The sequence below is a fragment of the Danaus plexippus genome, chromosome 8, assembly GCF_018135715.1.
Source record: "Danaus plexippus chromosome 8, MEX_DaPlex, whole genome shotgun sequence".
Classification (NCBI taxonomy): domain Eukaryota; kingdom Metazoa; phylum Arthropoda; class Insecta; order Lepidoptera; family Nymphalidae; genus Danaus; species Danaus plexippus.
Window position 1 is genome coordinate 9,164,558 of NC_083542.1, and position 21,853 is coordinate 9,186,410.

At 29.4% G+C, this 21,853-nt stretch overlaps 1 protein-coding gene across 1 annotated transcript in view; it reads left to right on the forward strand.

Annotated features, from left to right (window-relative positions):
* LOC116775506 (uncharacterized) overlaps window positions 1–21,539 on the forward strand; it is a 40,602-nt gene extending 19,063 nt beyond the window's left edge. Inside the window, exon 7 of the mRNA XM_061521348.1 lies at window positions 21,206–21,539. The gene's annotated coding sequence lies outside the window, so the exon portion shown is untranslated. The remainder of the gene's footprint in view (window positions 1–21,205) is intronic.
* Window positions 21,540–21,853: the final 314 nt, after the last annotated feature.

The window sequence follows — 21,853 nt, forward strand, 5'->3', positions numbered from 1 at the left end:
GTTCTTACTTCTCTTTTTAATTTCTTAACTTCTTTCTCAATAAACTTGATCTGTCTATTAATTATTCTTATTGTTTTTATAAAACAATCGTTCTGTTGAGTAAAGTCATAAAATAAAAGGTTCTTAACGAGGAACATTATTCCTTTCCACTTTACCTGCATAAATGTTGAAATATTTTTCTAAGCTATTTTGAATTCTTTATGACAAAAATGCTATCTAAGCGAAAGGGGTCGCAACTTCAAATAAAAGAAAATGCGAGGATAAAATTTTATAACTTTGTAGCAGGCCGCATTGACTTCGTTCACTTGACAATTGAAAAACATTTCCCTTTCTTTTCCTTTTATTCTATAAAAGAAAAGAAAAACAAATGTTAAAAGTTTTATACTCTAACATATTAAAATAATTTTTATATTGTCGTTTTTAAACCTTTGAATATAAAATATTTTATGACTTGACAGCACCTCGGTTTAAAATAAAGTTAAAATTCAAATTTATTAGAAGCTAGAAAAATTTCGTCATGCAAGATTTAAAAAGTAAATTCCCACTTCTTATATAACCACTTCTGACCTAATCCAACAGAACAACATAAAAATGTTAACAAACGTATATGGAACGGTCTGCAATAAAATTCTATACCTAGCACGTTTCCACATGCATTTTTAAATTTATGGGTAACGTAGCACGTCCTTCTTATACCTTCATATAGGAGGCGTTAAAGATTCTGGAAGAATAATAAGATATAAATAATAAGAAACTGAAATTTTTTATATTATTGTTAACAAAGCGTAAAAAAAACTTGTCAAAGTATGTCAATTATATCAATACTTTTAAAATTCAAGTAGATTTCAAATTTTGTTTAATTTTATTAAATCCTGTTATGGACTTAGGTAGATTTATTATTAAATACTTGCCATACCTGTTTAATACTCTCCTGTAATAATAATATATGTTCACAGGCGATTATTCATAGAATAAGACCGCAGCATTAATATAAAATGACAACTCGCAAGGCGTTCTATAGACCAGTTAGAAGGCAAGTTGGCACATTTTCGATTCTATTTAAAATCGCTGAATTCTTAATAAACAGCTCCGTGAATGTTATTCAGTGCGATGTCGTTTTAATTTTCACACCTTAAATTGTGTAATGCTTGTTTTGTAATCTTATGTGAAACCTCTTGAAAACACCTACAAGATTATTTGAATAAAATGGGTTTCTGTTGTTTATTACGCGGTCGTGTATTTTAATTTGTTGCGGTTAGCTGGAGTTAATTGAAAATAACCTAACTATAAGAACCCCTTGGAATAAGTTTTGGTGATTAGTTCTTATAAATCAAATGAAATTTCGTAAGATATTTGTTTTTAGCTTATCATATGTCAAGCAGCCGATCATAATTCATACTATTTGTGGTGTGCATATCTATTTTAAGTTATAGAGCTTCCAATAAGTACAGTCTTTCAAGCAGCTTTGAGAAGCTCTTCAGGTGCCCATGTCGATCAAACCTTTTATAGTTACGCCAAGTCTGATTAAGCACCAACCTCATACACACCCGATCATTAACACTCTCACCCGATTCTCAAATCAGCTATCGTATTAATGTCATCTCCAGCTTATTTTTTTTTATGAGAAAGTGGCAATCGGTCACATGGCCTACTTGATGAGCAGTAGTCACCGTCGCCCATGGACATCAGTAGCATATCTTACATTGCCCGTCTTGGTTGTTGAAGAAGAGGGAGGGTTGAGCATAAGGAGATGGCAGGAAAGGGTGGGAACAGGGAAAGGGAAACTAGTTCTCTCACATCATCAGACGAAACGCAGCCATTAAAGACTACTTCACGCCGATCCTCTGTGAGAGGGTGGTACTGGCCCGGTGGATCCAGCCCATGTTCGAGCCCTTTACCACAGCTAGGCTCAACAATTATAGGCTTATCGAAGTGTCAACAATGTATGTATATGGCCTTAATTCTTAAATATTATCCAAATGAATCAAAAATTGGGATGAATGAAATATTAAATAAAAACAGTAGGAGTAGGAAATTTTATTGAACGAACATTTCCTTGTCCTCAGTTCTATCAGTTTTTGTATGAGTTTATCTTGTCAACAAAATACTTCCTAATAGGTTTAATTCATCAATCTTGATATAAAATTATTAAAAATTGTGATAAAAATTCGTTATACAATTTTTGTTTAATGTTGACAGTTAAAAGTTAAATGCAGTTTTGTAAAGTCAATGGTTAACCATAACGTCGGCAAAGAAAATAATATTTACTTCTATCGAAATAAATTATAAAAGACATCAAAAGGAACATACGCTACAAGCGGATATAGAGTAGAGGATTGAAGTGTAAAGTGAATTGAAACTTTTAGGTAGAATAACCAATTCTGTCACGAGTGACTTTTATTTGTCAACACGCTATTAGAAATATTAAAACTATAAAATATAGCGGGTCTGTATATGTTTATTACGTCATTTCTTTTGACAAGTTAAACAATTTTACTTTTCAGGGCTTGGATTCTTCCCGATGAAACAATGACAGATTTATGATGAAACATTTTGTGGCAATCGTAATAACATTTACACTTGTCCAATCATAACTTTGTTTCTTAGCTGAATTCTGAAAAGTAAGACAATAATTTATAAAAAGTGATATAAAACTACTGGATAAAAAATATGTTTTGGTAATGTACATTTTTTTATCCTCTTTATTTAAGAAAATCGAGTAACCGGAAAAATCTTATTATTATTTAATTATGTTTATAAATTTCGTAACAGTTAAATTTTCTACTTTTAATAAGCCTTTGAGTTTATAATAAATAATAGTTGTCTCAGTTGTTGTATTCGATTCTTTCGACTGAGCCTTTTTGATAAATTATAAAAAACTAAATAGTTGAAATTTTTGTCTTCTGAAAAGAAAAAGTTATTGGCATAAATGTGGTGGGGTTAGAAGTTCTAAATTTTATACAGCAGTAAGTATTAATTTTAAAAATGTGAATACTTAATTTAATGTTAAAATGCTTTCAATTCCTTTTTTTTTGTTAGTGTGTTTTCAAAATTACAAAATAAATAAAAGACTTGATATTTTTAAAGAAAAAAAAAACTAAAGTGAAAATTTAGTTCTGTTATTATGAGAAGGAACGAGACAAGTACACAATAACTTAAAAAGTCCCATCATTCTAGTTTCCCGTCCCTTTAAGGTGATGGAGCGTAAGATAAACATGAAGCTACTTTTGAGGTACCTCAGCAATTAGTTTAGAGATGATACATTTGCTATTAGCCACGGTCGCTTCACTGGTGATCTTTTATTTTCTCTCGCACACCGCTGGGCTTTCACCAATAAGAGTTAAGTTGAGGCTTCAGCAGTCAACCTTGACGTGGCGATTTCGCTTGATGAGATCTAGCACCGACAACTTCTATCAGAATTACCATCGTATGAAGGCCTGCAAAATACATGCGTTTTATAATTGATGATATTAGACTAATTTATTGCGAATATTGTAATAATTATGGTATAAAATATAAATTTTTACAATATTTATCTGTAAATTAATTTCAAAAATATACATTTCAATATCCAATCTACCAACACTTATGAAATTGATAATTTTAAATGGAAATCTCTCCAAATCTAAATATAATACAGGTCCATCAATTGTTTCCATAAATTCATCTCACAAATACCACTTTATCATATTAATATACCCTTATATGTATTTACATATATGAAAGTTACCAATAGGCGATAATATATATTTGAAAGTGAATTTTGATATAGATTACCTTCATCCTAAGCTTTGTGATATGACTAAACGATATGTCATTATAAGTAGTAGCATGATTGGCAGGGATCGGTTGACAGGCCTACGTAGCTCTGCTCCAATTTATAACAGCCACTGCCATCAAACAGCAGGTAAAATTATTAACAGCGATTTACAGCAGCTCTACAGCCATATAAATTCTGCTCCACAGTGTTAGTTCCTTTTGATATAGATTAATTGAGTTGGAAGTAAAATTAATATTTGTGCTACTGATGTTAGTTTGCGGGAGGTTTATGTTTTGTTATTAATCCTACGGCTAGACTGTTGTAAATATTTGGATGTATTTCATAACTTAGTTTTCTAAAGCAGATTTATTATTTTAAATATGGGAACATTAATAATGATCTGATACATCTTTGTATTTGAGAAGAAAAGATCATAACATTGTGAGATAATATACTCATATAATAAGTTATTATTTAAACTATGGTGAGAATGTTAATTATTCCTACCCGTTTATTGGGTGCAAGGAGGGTATATGCTGTGTCAACATCTGTTTTATTATTGACCCTAGTAGAACATAGAAGTTTTTATATTGTGATCACAAACATAAATTTGCTCTTCAATCTGCTTGTTTATTTTGTCTTATTTAAACCCAATAAAAGATTAAATTTTCGACATATAGATCAAAGATGAAATTACGTTTCTTAACTTTATATTTAGACTGTTATTAACGAAGTGTCAAAGACGTTTTCTATGAATTGAAATATTTGATCTTTTTAGATTAATATAATTACGGAGAAAACATAACATATAATAGGTAATTAGTCGTACTTATAATCTGGAATGACTTCTGAATGTATTACAAAATATAACCTTTTTTAACCTAGAACACATAAATAAGAATAAATGAATTTAAGAACATTGAAATATATGATGTTTTAACATCATGAACCTATTAAGGTTACAACATTACTGCATCGCACAGATCTTTCATAATGTGTCAGTGCCGAGTGTAGCGTACTTCCATAATTTGTACATTTGTTTTAATGTAAATATACAATTTTTAAATAAAAAAATAAATATGACTTCAGATGCTTGTTTATAGCAAACTAGGCTTGTTTGATGCTAATGCCTAAAACTAGGTAAGTTACATAGGGTCGCTGTCAGTTCAAGAATAATTTGAAGACTTAATGCTTAAAAATTTAATTCAATCATATTTAATATAGGAATATGTGGTTTTTAGACGGAAAAGAAAAGTCTACGATGAAGGGAAGAATATTCAAAGGAAAACTTCTTTACTCATCTAACAAAAATGAAGCATAAGCTATAAGCAAGTAGCTTGCGAGACCATGATGAAAAACTTTGAGACAGTCATGAATATGGCGTATTATGTACACTCCATATGTACACATGCAGTTTATATAAGATCCTCAGTAAATTTATTTCATCAAACGCCGAACTGCCTGTGATTAACAAGATCATAATATGTACGTAGATGCTAAACCATTAGTTTTTTTGATAATTATAGGGGAAAGATATAATTTAATTCCCAAATTTTTTGTCATGATCACCACAGTTAGTCTTTTTGGGCACAGATCGCACGTAATCGTGCTTTCAAGATTAGGGCACTTCTTCGGTCTGAAATCAAGTTAAAGTAAAAGTGTTTGGACACTTAGCGATGCGTCGAGTTGTTAAGGAAAGTGGTGGCAATTCTTCATAGGTTTAGCTCGGATCCAAAACAACTACATTTTAAAATATTAATTTTCATTCTCTAGTATGAAGGAATAGCAATGGTTCAATATGAATTCCTTTTAATATATCTGATATTATTTTTTATATAATGACTGTAAAGTGCTGGATTATTATTGTACCTATTTTTTGGAAGAATGGAAGGCTTAGATGATGAATGCACTATTTCAGTAACAGCCTCTTCACTGTAGTCTACGTTAAAACGATTTTTCTTACCAAAATGAGAAGAAAAGAGATTTTATTCTGTTTATCTATAGACATTGGAGAAGTATCACGCTTTGCTAGAGGAGTCAGAGTAGGCTGGCAGATATTAGCTTATACTGTCATTTTGGCCAAAGACCAAATTGCTTTTGTCAGATGGTTAGTCAGAGAAATTGTAAAGTCTTAATCTTTAGAACCAGCAGATAAATAATGTATACTATATTTAGGACAGTCAGTCAGACTTGACTCACTTTAAGTACACTTAAAGATGAACAAAAATATATATTAACGAAAGGTTATGTTTCAGATGAAGTTTTGTTTAACAACAAAAGTTTCATTCTTATTGAAACGTGGCAATGATATATGTGAAAATGTACTTACTAAGTATTTTAGGTTATTCTAAAATAACTCACAGCTTCTAAGCTGTTATGTGATCTATTTTATATTATTTTAACCACCACAATATTTATGCTACTTTTCCGTAATGTCACTGACAGTTATTGACTGGTATCTTATTTATTTCACTAAGATTTTTGCTACGTTATTAAAATAATATAACATTTTTAAGGCAAATTTCAATAAATTAAACAATATCAGACAATAGAAGTTAATAAATACATAATGAGATAGATATGAATTATATTAATTTTCAATATTTAATAATTTTAGGGCAGAAAAAACGAATTGAATTAATAAAACTAAAATTTAGAGTATACAAAAAATGATGCGGTACTTTGAATTTTTTATTCTTGACCTGAATCAACTGAATTTTGTATAACCTACCGTAATTGAGTTATGGGTTTTTGTTCATGTGAATATTTAACAACTAAGCTTTTTAAATGTTTGTTAGAAACAGGTTTCGTTCAAATTAAAAGCATCATCAATATTATGAATGATATGAATTTAGCTAATAAATTAAAATATAGCACTTCAATATAACATTATTAGGTATTTAAACGAATCAAACAGAAGTTTGACGTTTTAACTTTATTTAAATTGTAAATGCATAATATCTGAAATCATTCACACAAATATTTTATTTAGCCCAAGCCACTTCTGCAGTAAAGATAAAAGTAATGATACTTTACATGTCCGATGCAGATGGGTAAAAAATATCTAGGTAAGCACCCAGTAATAAGCCTTACACATTTTAAGCTTTAAATTTGTATGGCATTTTAAATTCTGAAAAAGTAACTCAAAATACATATGTCTAACAATTTCATAAAATACTATTAAGTTAAAGCAATCAAAGGTAATGAGTATTACATTTCAAAATACAGAGATTGGATCGTATGCTCTAATTAAGCACTCCTTTGCAAGAGGACGAGTTAATTGGGCTCCAACGCCGAAAAATTTTGCCGGTTCAAAAGAAATTCTATGCTATTTGTTGAATAGTAATGTTGATTTTACAATTTAACTGCTTTTATTAAGCACATGCATACAGCACGGAAATGAATGGATTGAAATACCTTAACATATTAATTAAATTTTACATTAAGATTATGAAACAATTTGTGGTATTGAAGTGAACATTTTGTTTATTTAAACCTCATCTTTTTAATATCAATAATATAACATATATAATTAAGTATATGTGCGTACGTGGGTAATTAAAATCCGTATACCAAATTTTATAAGAAATGTGCAAAAAAATATTTTTCTTCACAAAAAACCTAATATCGCAAAGATTAACAAACGATTTGAATGAAATTTTTATATTTCGTTCCAAAAATCCCGAAACATTAACTTCATTAATGCAAACAATTAACACGCGTAAACTTCTTTTACAGAAGCCAAAGCGGATATGTAAATGTAACACAACCAGTTTAAATGTTTTATTTTTCATCATTAACAGCTTTCATGAAAGTTTTTTTATAAGGCATTTGTTAGTTGAGAATGCATCAAAGGCTTACGAAATTGCTGAGGCAAAGCTAATAGGTCCGATAAAGGGAGATAATTCTCGTTCTACAATATTAATATCTTGAAAGCCTCATCGATAATCTCTCGTTAATACAACGGATAATTGAATTTGTCGATGTTAGCTGTCATAGGAGATAAGACATATTGTACTTTAACACCTTATATTTTAAACGTATCGTATGTATACCTTCATGTAAAGACATTTAAGACGTTGGTGCTATTTTAAAAATTGTAAAAATATTTGTGAAATATATATATATTTCAGATTCAGACAAAATCATTTAAAAAAATATAGTTGTCTTATAAATCTTCAACTTTGTAGTAACAAATTAAATCAAGTTATCTTAAAGACTTTTAACAAATTATTATTTAAAAAAAAGAAAAATCATCAAGACAACTTCTTAGCATTCAATGGATTCACCTTGAGGGTGCCGGGTCCATCGCTTACAGGGAGAGGCAATGCTGGTGACCAATCATTGATTAAGGTACGCCATATTAGAGCTAATGGAATGCAATAATCTCCTATGTCTAACCATTCGTTTTGCATCTCTAAACTCATTGCATGGTTCTTATATTTATCATTCTCGTCTTGCCGAATAAAAGACTTCCATTTATTCATATCTTGGGCCTTCTTACTTGATCCTAACCCTAATCAGTTACTTTGTGCTCCTGTCGTAAATTGCTTACGGAAATGAAGTCTTGATTCACCTTTGGGCCATCATTGTTTTTGGCAGCGATGTAACAACGTCATCATGGGATTTCCTCAGGATGTATCTCTTGGAAATCTTAGGTGTTTATAGAACTCCGATGCCCTTTTTAGTCTCATCCCAAAACTATTGAGAGCCCTGACTAAAGCTGAAGAATCAGATGATAGCAAAACCCCGAGCCACAACTTCAAAATATTTATGACACCTGCGTCTAACTGTGACAAAAGAGTGTTATTAAAATGACAGAGGATGAAATACCAATTTAAACATTAAGTTAGGTAATTATCGTAGATCCAAGATTATTTGATATTTATCTACCTTGTTGAGATCGTTTCAAAAGATATCTACTATTCTTCTAACGATGGAGTACGATATATTATCAATCTTACGACCGAGGAATATAAATGGTGCATTTTCCGTAACCGTAGAAAGCATTGACCACCTAAAGATCCCGGATAGTATGAGGTATATCTGGTATTCCACCTACCGAGACACAGATAGTGACATTTATTTGGTTTTTTCTTAAATCACTCCGTCTACTCACAGAATTTATCCACTCCATCCAATAATACTTGACAGTGCCTGGGGTTACGTGTCAGTATTGCGAGAGCGTCAGTGAAGGCTGAAATGGATTCTGTGTATTTATTTTTAAACTTGAACCGATAGCCCCATTTTTTCGTTGCTTATTAGGTTGTCCACTAAGATATTAATTACAATATTAAATACTATTGGAGACAAATAACAAACTTGAAATAGTCCTACGTTGTAACTCAAAGTTTTTGAAGGCCTTCTTTAGTTATTATAGAAAAATTTAATTTTGAGTAATATGAAGCGATCATATCACTAACTGGGGGTGAAAAGTTGTACTATCTTAGCGCGAATATCGTTAATTCAATTTGTATCGACCCGAACGCGTTCTCTAAATCTATCCAACTAATTGTAATTTGCCTTTCGCTTTTTCTAGCATCTTTTAAATTTATTCAAACAAAACTAACTTACAGAATAATAAGATTACCTTAAACAAATTAAATTAAATTAAAAATAACTCTCACAAATCGCGTCGATAGCTACCTTCCTGCGCAAAAGTTAAAAAGCAAATATCGGTATCATCAATTCAACGTCACTTCGTGTGCTTTCCTGAATTTCTTTTAGGTTAGGTTCGAATTAAGAGCGTGTTCCCTAAATTTATATATAATATATAAAATACTAATGCAAACATCCAATACTACTGAAGTTTTATAAACTGTGGTGTTTTGCGTCAATAAAAATCATTTATCTAATTTATTTAAGCGAAGAACATCAAGCTCAATTCCTAAACTATTTTAACTATTTAATTCAATTCACAGCTGAATAGAGGCATTGTTTTATTCATCTGATATTTATTTTTAAAACATAATAAAGCATTTTGAATCAAGTCAGTCCTGTGGATTCAATTGAAGATTAAATATCGTCAGTATTACGCACATTGAAATTAAGTCACTCACATTTCACTTTATCGTGATACGAGTTCCAGTGGATACTAATGAACATAAATTCACTTGTTGAATATATTATTTAACTTTAATTATTATTCAGTATAGTAAATTTTTATATTATTATTAATACCATTATTCGAACCAAAAATGATTATTGTCGCATAGTTACTCTATATATCTACATATCAAAGCACAGCTTGTATAACATGGAACACCTTCTCTCTCCGACAAAATTTAAAATACTTAATAATTATGCCATCAACACGTATAGTACTACCAGCGAAATCACTTACGAAATTCCTTATAATTTGAACAAAGAAGTCCCACTGACTGAAATATAATAATTAATAAGAATTAAAATCGAATCTTTTTTTAACAAACTAAAATATTTTTGAATCAAATTTGTCTACGTGCATAGAACTTGAGTATGTCGTCTGTTTGTGGGTTTATTTTATTCATGCATGAATTCAGAGTAAGTTCACTTAAAACTTTCTGAGGTTTAAACATGGTTATAAAATCTTTTTAGTTATGAAATACTAGTAATACTCGGTAAAGAGACGATAAAACCGAAACTATAATATCACTTAATCTGTGGCGAATTGGGTGATCAAGATTAACCAATAAAAGATAGACTTACAAGAATACGCCCTATTATGTACCGTAATAATTCAAATTTTCAACAACCATTATTTGGATTAAAATTTCAATAAGGAACAATGCATAGCTTTAAAGTTAAATTAAATTGAATGTTTAAACATTACAATAGCTCCTTTTATATATACAAGTGAAACAATTGAACGGATCATGGAGAGAAAGTACCTTGAAGATTGGGAAATGAAAAATTTTACTCAAATTAAATGAATTTCAAAAACATTGATTATTTTGTTCCCCCATATTTTAAAGATGCAATGCTTTTTCCCAAAAGAATATTATTAGTTTCGCAATCTTTTTTGTTAAATTTAATAGTGAATACAAAATTTTATTATACTCAGTATATATTCGGCTTCTTAGAGGACATGTGTAGATATGTGTGCAAAAACTAAAAAGTATGTTTTAATAATTTATAAAGGTGATAAATTTAAGATGTCATCGTAATGAAATTACCTTGATAATTAGAAGCACCATCACTTAATTATAAGAAATATCTGTACGTATCATAATGGGGTTTTCAAAAAAATATATATGCTTGAAATTTTTATTACAAATATTTTAGTAAGTTGATTAATAACAAAAAAAAGTAAAGAAGCAAGTGACAATTACATAGTTCAGGTTGTAATTACAGCAATCAGTAAAGATACAACTTTGAAATCAATTTTCATTTTTATTTTCCGCTAGTACAATATTATAAAATATTTTAACTCATCTCGTAGTAGGTGAATCATAAGAATCTTTTCAATTGGAGCAAAGCAACGAGGATAACTTTTAAGATTTTACACTTCTTATAAATTTTACTCTCAATATATACACATATATTGAAAGTAACAAAAAAAATTAAATATTAAAAGTCAAAAATAATTTGTTCGGGAACTATCAGCATGTTTTCAGGACTAGGCACAAATATGCTTATACATATATTTTAATTAATATAACTTCTCGTTATTGAGAACTAAACTTTGTAATATAATATTTGCATTTGTTGCAAGAAATCAATGAATCTGTTAAGCTTTTTATTCGCACTCAATTTTTCAATATTATACTCTTATATGAATTGTTAGAAAAATTCGATACCTAAATCTGCTTACCGTTAGAAGATTTACAAATGCAACTTATATTTGCCGTCTATAAATACTTGTGATTTGTTTGGTTTATTGGCATGTAATGCGGATGAGATAATGGGAAAGAGGAGCTTAAGTATTGGAAATTTGTTGTTACTTAATGTCTTGCAGGTGTGCAACGGTCATTTTGTAAAAAAGTAATTGAAAAAATAACGTTTATTCCCTATTTTTCCACTAACTTTGTACTGGTTAACGTAAAAAAGTGACCAAATGATTGACTATATAAGTATTTAGTTTAAGTTTAGTAAATTTAAGTCTTTTATATACTTCCAACTTGAAACTGTACTTGGTATTAATAACAAGAAATCTGCCGAAACCTCAATTGAAAGGAGATTTCTATCTCTTTGATACTTAGTAATCGACGACTATATCTATATATTTTTACTAACATACCATTTTCTTTTTGTTACTGAAATAATACGGTACAGTTAGCTAGGCATGTATATTAAATTTATTTTTAATTACTGTTTCATATGGACAGCTTAATATTAGACATTATGTGTGAGTTTAAATGAAGTCATATTTAATGTAATTTTTCAAGAACGATTGCCCATGTGACGATTAGATTAACTATTGGAAGCGTAATGTGTCAACAAATTTCAAATTTTTGAATATACCGACAACTTTTCTCCATACAATGTTTATTTTTCCTGCTTCTTATTTTTCGATCTTCTTATTTTTATTGTTCTTTATTGTCCTTTATGATAAAATATGTTATGATTATACGGTATTAACAAGTAGAACAAGTGACATTTTTTGCCAAGTTGACTACCTCAGTCAAACATCAGCTAAGACATTTTTCTTTAAATTTAGAACTAAATTTGATACATTAAACAGGTTTATTTGAGTTTAAAAGAATACATAGCTGGTAGCTTTCATAACAACAATAAACCAACCAAATCACCACACTAAATGGCACAGAACTAGATTTTAAAAGAAAACGCAAAAGTTTTCGAATAAATTGACTTGTTATGTTTTAACTTGCACAAAACAATACATCATTATGAAAGAACGATCGTTAAAATTTCGTACTTGTTCTTGTAGAAGGTAGGACTGTAAAGGAAATTATTGGTTATTTTTATAAGGAGTCCTAAATTTTGTAAGCATTCTTTATAGCTTTTTCATAAGACAAGAAAGAATTCCATAATTCTTTTGGAAACATTTATATAACATGGTAATAAAACGAATACTTTTTTTTAAGTCCAGCCTATTTGTGCAACAATATGCGATGAAGAAAGGGTAATGTTTTTTGCTGTGTTGCTGGAGGCTAATTTTTCAATGCTGTCAACACCACGTTTATAATTTGGGCCATATGAAAAAATATCTCGCCGGCAGTCTCATTGTACGTGGAAAGTTTCCTTTGTAAATTTTGTCATTTGAGTTCTAAAAAACTGCCTCTTTAGGAGCTTTGCCAGCCTTTGTAGCGTTAAAAATCCTTGAAATTATGCAAATTACCCTATCTTTTACCCTAGTGGTGTAATTCTTTATATTTGCTTTTCTGTGCTGTATTTTAGGATATTACACATTCACCGTTTTCTATGTAACATATTCGTTATTATGTTTATTTACTTTATTTCTATTTTTTGCAACCACAGGTTAGAAATAAAAGTAGTCTCTCACAGGCTACTTATAGAAGAGGATATTTGTATTTTTTTTATTTATTTAACATAAGGGCAATTTTGTTATAATAATATTAATAAATAATTCTAAATGAAAAAAAAATACAAATGGAATGTTTCTTATACCTTCAATTTTATAAAATATTACTTCATATTTATATCACACCTTAAGGAAATTTTGGCAGTAGCCGTAATGTATATTTTGGGATAATATAATTTTTTGTCATTTTTATACTTCCATTTGTCGTATTTACTTTGTTCATCAGAAATACTCATAAAGATTTTAGAGGCAAAAAAGTGGAGCACCAATTTAATACTTTGGGTATTTATTATTAAGAAAGATACTTCGTTAGCCAAGATAATAGAGTGAATAGGGTTTTAGTGAGGTCTAAGGCTTAAATTCTAATTATCAAGAAGTGGTTGTAAGCCAAACACTATCTATTTCCAATTAAAAAAAACTGAAAAATGTATCCTATAAACAATATATAATATTAATGAGATCTAAGAAGACTTTAGCGAGTATTCATTTAAATCAAACTAATATTTTCGGATGTACTATAGCGTTTTTTATTAATTTAAACTACATACTCCCGACGTTTCAGTTAGTTTGCAGCAGCCATGAAAACTAATGTTTTATTTATATAATATTAGTTTGTAGGCAACCGGCATTATTTTTGAGATTTCTATATTCGTAATTAGTTTGAGCGATTAATCTATTTCTTAAATTTTAGGATATACGATCAAGATCATTGATTGAAACGAAGCGAAAATGACAACCAATAATGTAAAATATAAAAAAATATAAATTTATAACTAAAATATATTATTATAAAATATATTGTATAAAATATTGATATTAATCATGACTGCTTGTAGGTTACAATTTCTACGTTTATTTACCAAACAAATAATATAAAATAAATTTCTGTATATATGAAGTATGTAATATACATTTAATTACAATATCCAAGTTGGCCAAAGTTGTGTAGTAAGCAGCTGCACCCCAACTGTATGTAAGGTTGTTCAGCAATTTCAAACTATTTTAAACTTAAATTATATTGCTATTGTCTGCTTTTGTTTAAGCTTAAAAACGGATAAACTGGTTGAGCTGTTTGCGGAACGTTTCGATTGGACGTCGTTTATTTGGTTTCCGAACTCTCAATACAGAAATTGTTGTTTCATTTTAAAAATACCGTTATTAATTAAGTCTAATGATATCTTTCTTGGCAGTAATATATATTTTGTAATCCTTATTTAGCTCTAGTTTGATAATGGTTTTGGTGTCAGATAAATAGCATTTCACCATCAAGAAATTCTTAATCTAAACCTTTATCTAATTGTAAAATATTTTTTGTATATTTTACAAAATAATTTAATAATGTTATTTAACTTTATGTGTGTATGCTACCACGCTATTACTGCAAGGCTCTAGACATAAATATTAATTTAAATATAACAAGTATAATTTGCAACATTTATATACGTTGTATTAATATAATACAATCACAATGTTAATATAAGCGAATTTAATTCAATAAATGTTAAATTGCGGTTAAATATCCAAAGGCCAGATAGTTTTGATGTATATATTTTCTTTTTTCTTTAAATTTCTTGTTTCATTAAATCACTTTACCGTCACAATACTTGGGTAATTATACGTATCCCCCACTGTACGAGTACTGATCACCTCTCGAAACGATTGGATGCGAATGTGTCGAATGCCAGTGCGACCATTTTTTTGTTACTGTCTGGTGGCGCCAACGCAAATAACGGCTGGCCGGAAATATTTTCAAAACTACCAACTGCAGTACGTCATCTATAAAGTCTCTCATTAGTAATATTTCTAAGGTTACCCACAGTATACACATAATTCATGACATAACGATAACATATTTTTTTACATACTCCTGCCAAGCCATTCAATTAATTAATTCTGTTTTAACATTATTATTATAAAATAAAAAGAATTTTGTAAATATTTCATTCATAACTTTTTTGGTTCAAATTAAACACTCTTGTTTGTATAAATAAAATGAATGTATAGATGAAAACTTTTTAATGGGCAGTAGTATATTTCTAAAATAAAATTAAAATTGTATTTGATACACTAGAACTAAAAGCGTTAAAGTTTTGAAATCAAATCCTTCATTTTGGATATAGTTTCTTTTATGTATTTTTATTTCCATAATATACATTTTACTTTTACTCGGTCTAACTACATAAAGCTAAGTGCTTTCGTATTACATGTGCTTAGTTATAGGTACCATTTCCTTTTGGTTAAATTCATCATTCATCATTTAAATAAAGGCGATTAAATATTTTCCCCCTCGAAATACAATACATTGAAAATATAACACGGAATATAAAACCAACCATAAGGTTTGCAACACTAACACCTACACTTTAGCTATCTTACCATTAACCTCACCTGCTCGTGGTATACGCTATAAAATAATTTTGAACAAAACACAGTGGGTAAAAGTTAAAATCCACTATCGAAACTCTAGCAGAGATAAAACGAAGATACGAGGGATGGTTAATCCCTCACCATCCGATCGTCAAGCTCTTGGCAGGAAGGTTAAGGGATTAATAATGGGATGCTTAAGAACAGCAAAGACTCAAAATATCTAAAATACGATAATTCGGAATGAGGATTTTAAAGTCTTGGCCAAGTCCTTCTTTCTGTTGTTACCTTTGAAAACTTAGTACAGTTACACAGATTTACACTCGTCTCAAGACTTCCTTCTAGATGCCAAAGTACGGGTAATCGACATGCCAATTTGAGGCGCCGCCGTCTCGACATCTACAACATGGGTGAGATTACGATAGCCATTAGACAACTAACTCGGGCGGGGTGGGGGGTGTTTGAACGGATGTCTTAAAGATATTTGATTCAAACAACATACCACTCACTGAGAAATATTTAGGAAACCTGCAAAACCTATTTAATGAACATAAGGCATTGTTCCTAATATAGATAGGATTTGAAATTAATTTATGAGCTCTGACGCTTGCGATTCTAAAATTAAGTGCGATGATACACATATACTATTTAGAACTTTAATTACAGACGCTGTGGACAGAATTAATACGCTAAAATGGAAATGCTTTGGTCACATCTGAAGACGTTAGGATAATCGATAGAGTCAAAACGTGTAGAAGTGGAGATATTAGGTAAACCTAGTGTAGGATAGGTCAATGGAGAGACGATTTGAAAAAGTGGGTGGTAGAGACTTGATAAAGTTTGCTCAGGACCAAGACCTTTGGTGAACTTTGAACATATCAGTACAACTATAGTCGGAACTGATTGATCAATAATTCATGTAGAAACATTTGATACTAATATAGATAAGACAGTTATAAAATGTTCTACTAATATTAAAAATGCCTTTTGAATCAAATGTATTTTTACGTAAAACGAAAACAATAAACATTTTGTATATTAAACATATTTTACTCCAAAATGGAAGTAAGCACATATTTTATTTTTCATTAATATAAATCCGGACAAATTTAGGTATGATCAAACTTCCTTTATCTTTGACTCTCTATAGTCGTATATTTGCGTCGTGTAAACATTTCAGATCAGGTTAAACTACTGCTTTACAGGTTTGTTGTCAGTTCCAAAATATGTGAGTCTTTCTTTTATCAATTAATAATTTTATTGCAATCACTTAAACTGCGTAGATATACTAAATTTCAGCTAACCGTAACAAGTGAACCAGATTTATATTCAAAATGTAATTTGATTTTAATTTTAACTTGTTTGACTATGGCACTTATTATAAATGTGGTCATTCAATTGCTAAGCTAACAAGTTAGACTAGCAGAAATACCGTATTATTCAGTACAATAAAAGGTCTTAACAACCAGTCATCATTAATTCTTAACTGCGTTCTGGTCTAACTTTGTTCCCAATATCTGGTTTTCAATGTTAGACTTGGGGTTATATATTAGTTAATTTAAACAAGCACAAATACTGGAATTTTATTTTCAATTACAAAAAAATAAATTCATGAAGAATGTTCAGTTATTCTACGCAAACTTTAGCTACAGCCAACCTAATTGTGCATATTAGTAATGTCATCTCAATTCAATTTGTTCGTTTCGTTTTTATGTAAAGGATGTATGTATGTATGATGCTTATAATGACGTGATAAACATCGAGCTAGATATTAATGTTAAATAATCCAATTTGCTGTGGAGTATGTCTAAAAAAGAAATTATATTTTTTTAAGGATAAATATTACCAGCACTATTTTTTCTTTAGTTCGGTGAGGTCCTGTTTTCTGTCATTTATAATTTTATTGAATGTTATAGTCTGTTAAATGCCTCATTTAGGTATATATAATATATCTATCAGTGATTACGTTACGGAAAAAGTATATAGATATATAATTTCCACACAATATCAATAAAGTTCAGGTTCATTTCCTAGAAATGTTAGCAATAGTTACCAACTCCGTGAGAATAACACTTCAACACTGATATAATTTACGCTGAGCCGCGTTTAAGGTTTCATAGCAACTTGAGATATATATCTCTTGATATGTATATATTTTGAAATAGTTTTGCATCTATTTGATACATAATAAAATTAAAGATTAATTTATCGTTTTTGCGCTTTTTAATCCATCCAAATACATGTAACAAAGGAATAATTATAATACATCTTAATGCTTTTTATTTGCTTCACTACGATTAAATAATGAAACATAAAGTATTTAACGAGTGGTGAACAAGTGTTTTACAACGTAATATTGTACTGAAAAGTTGTGATAAGTTCATTAAAGTTCGTATAGAACCTATTCAGTGAAGTACCTATACAATTGCCAGTGTCATAGTACCCTTGAAGCATCTCCTGGGAGTCTTATACATCACTTCAAACAATAATGATTACCCTTTTAACGTTTGCTTTGTTTAAATAACAAAACTTATATGGGAATTTAGTATATCAAATGAGGAAGAACAGTAACTTTTCTTTCACTTTTTAGTTTAATAAAACTCATCACACTTCCCTTCTACTTGGATATCCAATTTGTTTCTAAAAATAGAAACAGAATTTTAACAATTTTTATTTTCCTGAAAATGTTGATACAAGCCTCTGGCTTTGTATAATTGAAACAGAAATTATTTTAATTCACGATACCCAGAGCTTCCTATTCTTTGAAAAGAACGCAAGTGTTTTTCGCTGAGTTATTTCTCAAACGCCACTAATTAGTTTAACTTATTACAGACAATGGTTTTAAAAATTCCTTTGAAAAAAAGAATTTTTTTATTAAAGTCATAGCATTTTTTATAAGAAAATATTAAATAAAAAAAACATTTTTGGATCGCAAAATAAATTTCCTCCATATTTAAAAAAAAGAATTACATATTTACTTTTTGTGAAAAAGTTTAAAAAACAACTATAAAATTAAAAGAAAACAGTTCGGACACACAGCTCTTGTAAAAAAAATACGTAAGTAGAAATATTAAAAGAGCTGAACTTTGTCGTTGATGTACTTCTAGAAGTCGATACATCAAAAATATTCCAACACTAAAACGATTTGGCTTATCAGTTCCGCTGAGAGGAAGAGAAAACATTCAACGTTCAAACTTAAATAACTTGAAAATATTTCAAGGTTTTAGGTGTATCAAACATGTCTTTGAAGAATTATTGAACATGGCAAAATCATCACCGATTTTGTGTCATCTTTATAAATTTTAAAGAAATAAATACCTTCCGTTATTTCTACGATGACTAAATCATTTTAATTTTGTACTCCCTCAAAAAATGTATTATTTCCGCGGGCTCATATTTTGCTCATTTGACAAAATGATGAAGACAGCGCGTAAATATTAAGCAGACATAAGCTAGATTTCCCTAAGGTACCAAAACGTGTGACCTCAGATAAATTGCACGTGAAAACTATGTACAGCACTTATGCTAGCAAATATTAGTTATACAAAATTATATCTCATATTTTCGTAAAAAATTGGATTTTTCCAAACTCAGTCGATTTACATCGTCGGAAAATGAATTTTATATCTTTCTCCATAATAAAAAATTTAAAGAATTAATTATCATTATTTTGAAGCAAGCTAAACTTCTGCATTCTCAAGTTGTCAGTTATCGAGCTAAACAGTTAGTCATACTTTCACAAACTTCACTGCGTTGAGATAGCTTTAGTGGAATATGATACTTGTTAACTGTATGAAGTTGCCCACCAATTCCAAATATTGCATAGCAGTTCGCTTTGACAATTATAATCAAATAAGAATGAAGAATAAAAGCTTTCGAAAAATTATATTAATAAGTTTATACAACATTTATAAATTCGATTCGTGGTTTCCATTATATTCCTTACTGCTAAGACAGGTATGACCGAAGTCAGAGACTTACCACTACCAAGTACCAACTAACTAACATATACTGACAGTAGACAGTAATGTATTAGTGAGAAACTTCAGAAGTACATTGGAACTTGTCTCCTCATTATCTTATAGCGTCAGATAAACTTTAACGGTTTAATATTTATTATAAATATAATTAATGTCTAAAAATAATGTTACAGTATGTATAATTTGTTGGAAGCGTGGATAAATGTAACTATTATCTGTAAATAGTTTATATTTCTAAAATCATAATTATGAGGAATCTTAAATAATGTCGATTTTTAAATAAGTTAAATAATTTAGTTAGTTTAATATTTAATAAACTATCGGACATTGGTAATAGTATTTCTATTATTATTATAATACATCATGTTTTGTTCAAATGTTCTCATGACGTTAAGAATTAACGAGAATTGATAAAATATACGTAAATATTCGTTTGTTTCAAAGCTGAACACCAACGAACGGTAAAAAATTTGAGCTTAGAAAACCTCAAATACCCTATTTCGTTATTACAGTCATAACGAAGAGGCAAAGACAATACTACGAAATATAAACAGAACTGAATTTTATATTAATTAAATAAACAGTCGGCGTAGTTTCTGTGGCATAATCACAATCAGTAGTAGAATATGTTTAGCAAGAATGGCTGTGATAATGAATTAACACGGAGTAGAATAGTTACTTATTTTATCACTGTCAATTTGTAAGCGACAGTCTTATTGCATATTTTCATTTTTGATGACAGAATAATCAGATAATTAACAGTTGATACATATATAGTTGACCTACTCTTTATATATAGCTGCCAGTTAGCAATTTATCAATTATTTATGTCTAGTTAATGCGTATTGGGTATTTCGATAAAGAATTTTATTTTAGAAAGGAATTAGTCTTTAGCAATTTTCATTAGTGGGTATTCAACGCTATAATTTATGACTTAAACCTCTACCAGTGCCGGCTGTTTAGTAAGTCTAGGAGAGTTCGTTACTCGATTAGGCGCCAGTTAATCAGCGTCTAGCAGCAAACAAAATGTATTTCGAATGAATAATTCGCTGCATCGTCCTCGTCAGCTCATTTACATTTCCTAATGAAACACATTCTTTGCTTGATTCATTAAGGTATGTGCTCACTTTTCATTTGTAAAACGTGTATAACTTCTCGATTATAAAAATTTATTCGCTGCTACATAAATTCATTCGTGGCTGAAATGTTCCGAGGTTCAAGTCTGCTATAAATTGTATTGAAAATAGCTTCAATCGTCCATCAAAATTGAAACTAGCTAATCGTCTTTATCCCTAGCCCGGTCTCGGGCAAATGCTACCGATTACAGATTAACATAACAATGCGACAGTTTAGTGAAAACACACGGGTATATATTAAGAAATAATATGATCATGATTTTGTGTTGTGTATTAATAAAATGGCTATTATTTTTGTATAAATTTTTTAACTTCCCAATTATTATATAGTTTATGACGATTAGAATTTTTTTGAACACTTTTTCATAAAATTTCCTTTACTACAGTTTAAGGTTAACTTAATATGAGAACAAATAATAACTTACATTTAAATGTAATAACTTAGGATACAATTTTCAATTCGTATATTTTTCTTTTGCAGAGCAATATAAAGGCAAGGCGTGATTCGGGCTTGGAATCTGCAATAGCTTTTTAATCCCAAAAAAGTTTTGTTGTGGTGTAGAGAGCGTTCAGGTCTCAGGTGGATAAGGACGCATAAAATTGAATTAGCTTTGAAATAGGGCAAGTGGCAAACTTTTTGATGGTAAAAGTTAGTCTACCTGTAATTTTATACCGCACGCTTATATTTTTTCTAGTAGATTTATGGGAATACTAGTTAATGATATGTCGGGTTAGATTACCGTTTTTACAGGATATACATATTTATAGTGTATATAAAATTATATAACAGCGAATATTTATGTATATGATCTTTAATATTGAAAAGCTAAAACTGTTTTAATTGTTTTCTTGAAAAACACATTACCTCGAAAATTTGTATTTTATTTTGTTTTTTATTTAACTAGTTATGAAATGATAATGTTTAACTTTCTTTAGAGTTTATATTTTAAACGGTTACTTTATCTAAATATAAAATTTAAAATGTATGAATATTATGTAATATATGGCTATTTAAGCTGAGATTTGTAGTTATGTAAAATGCAAAATACAAGATAATCAAAATAAATTTTAAGTAACTTCTCCGGATACAAACTTAAAGTTCCACGGAGAAATAAGGATAAACTGTTAC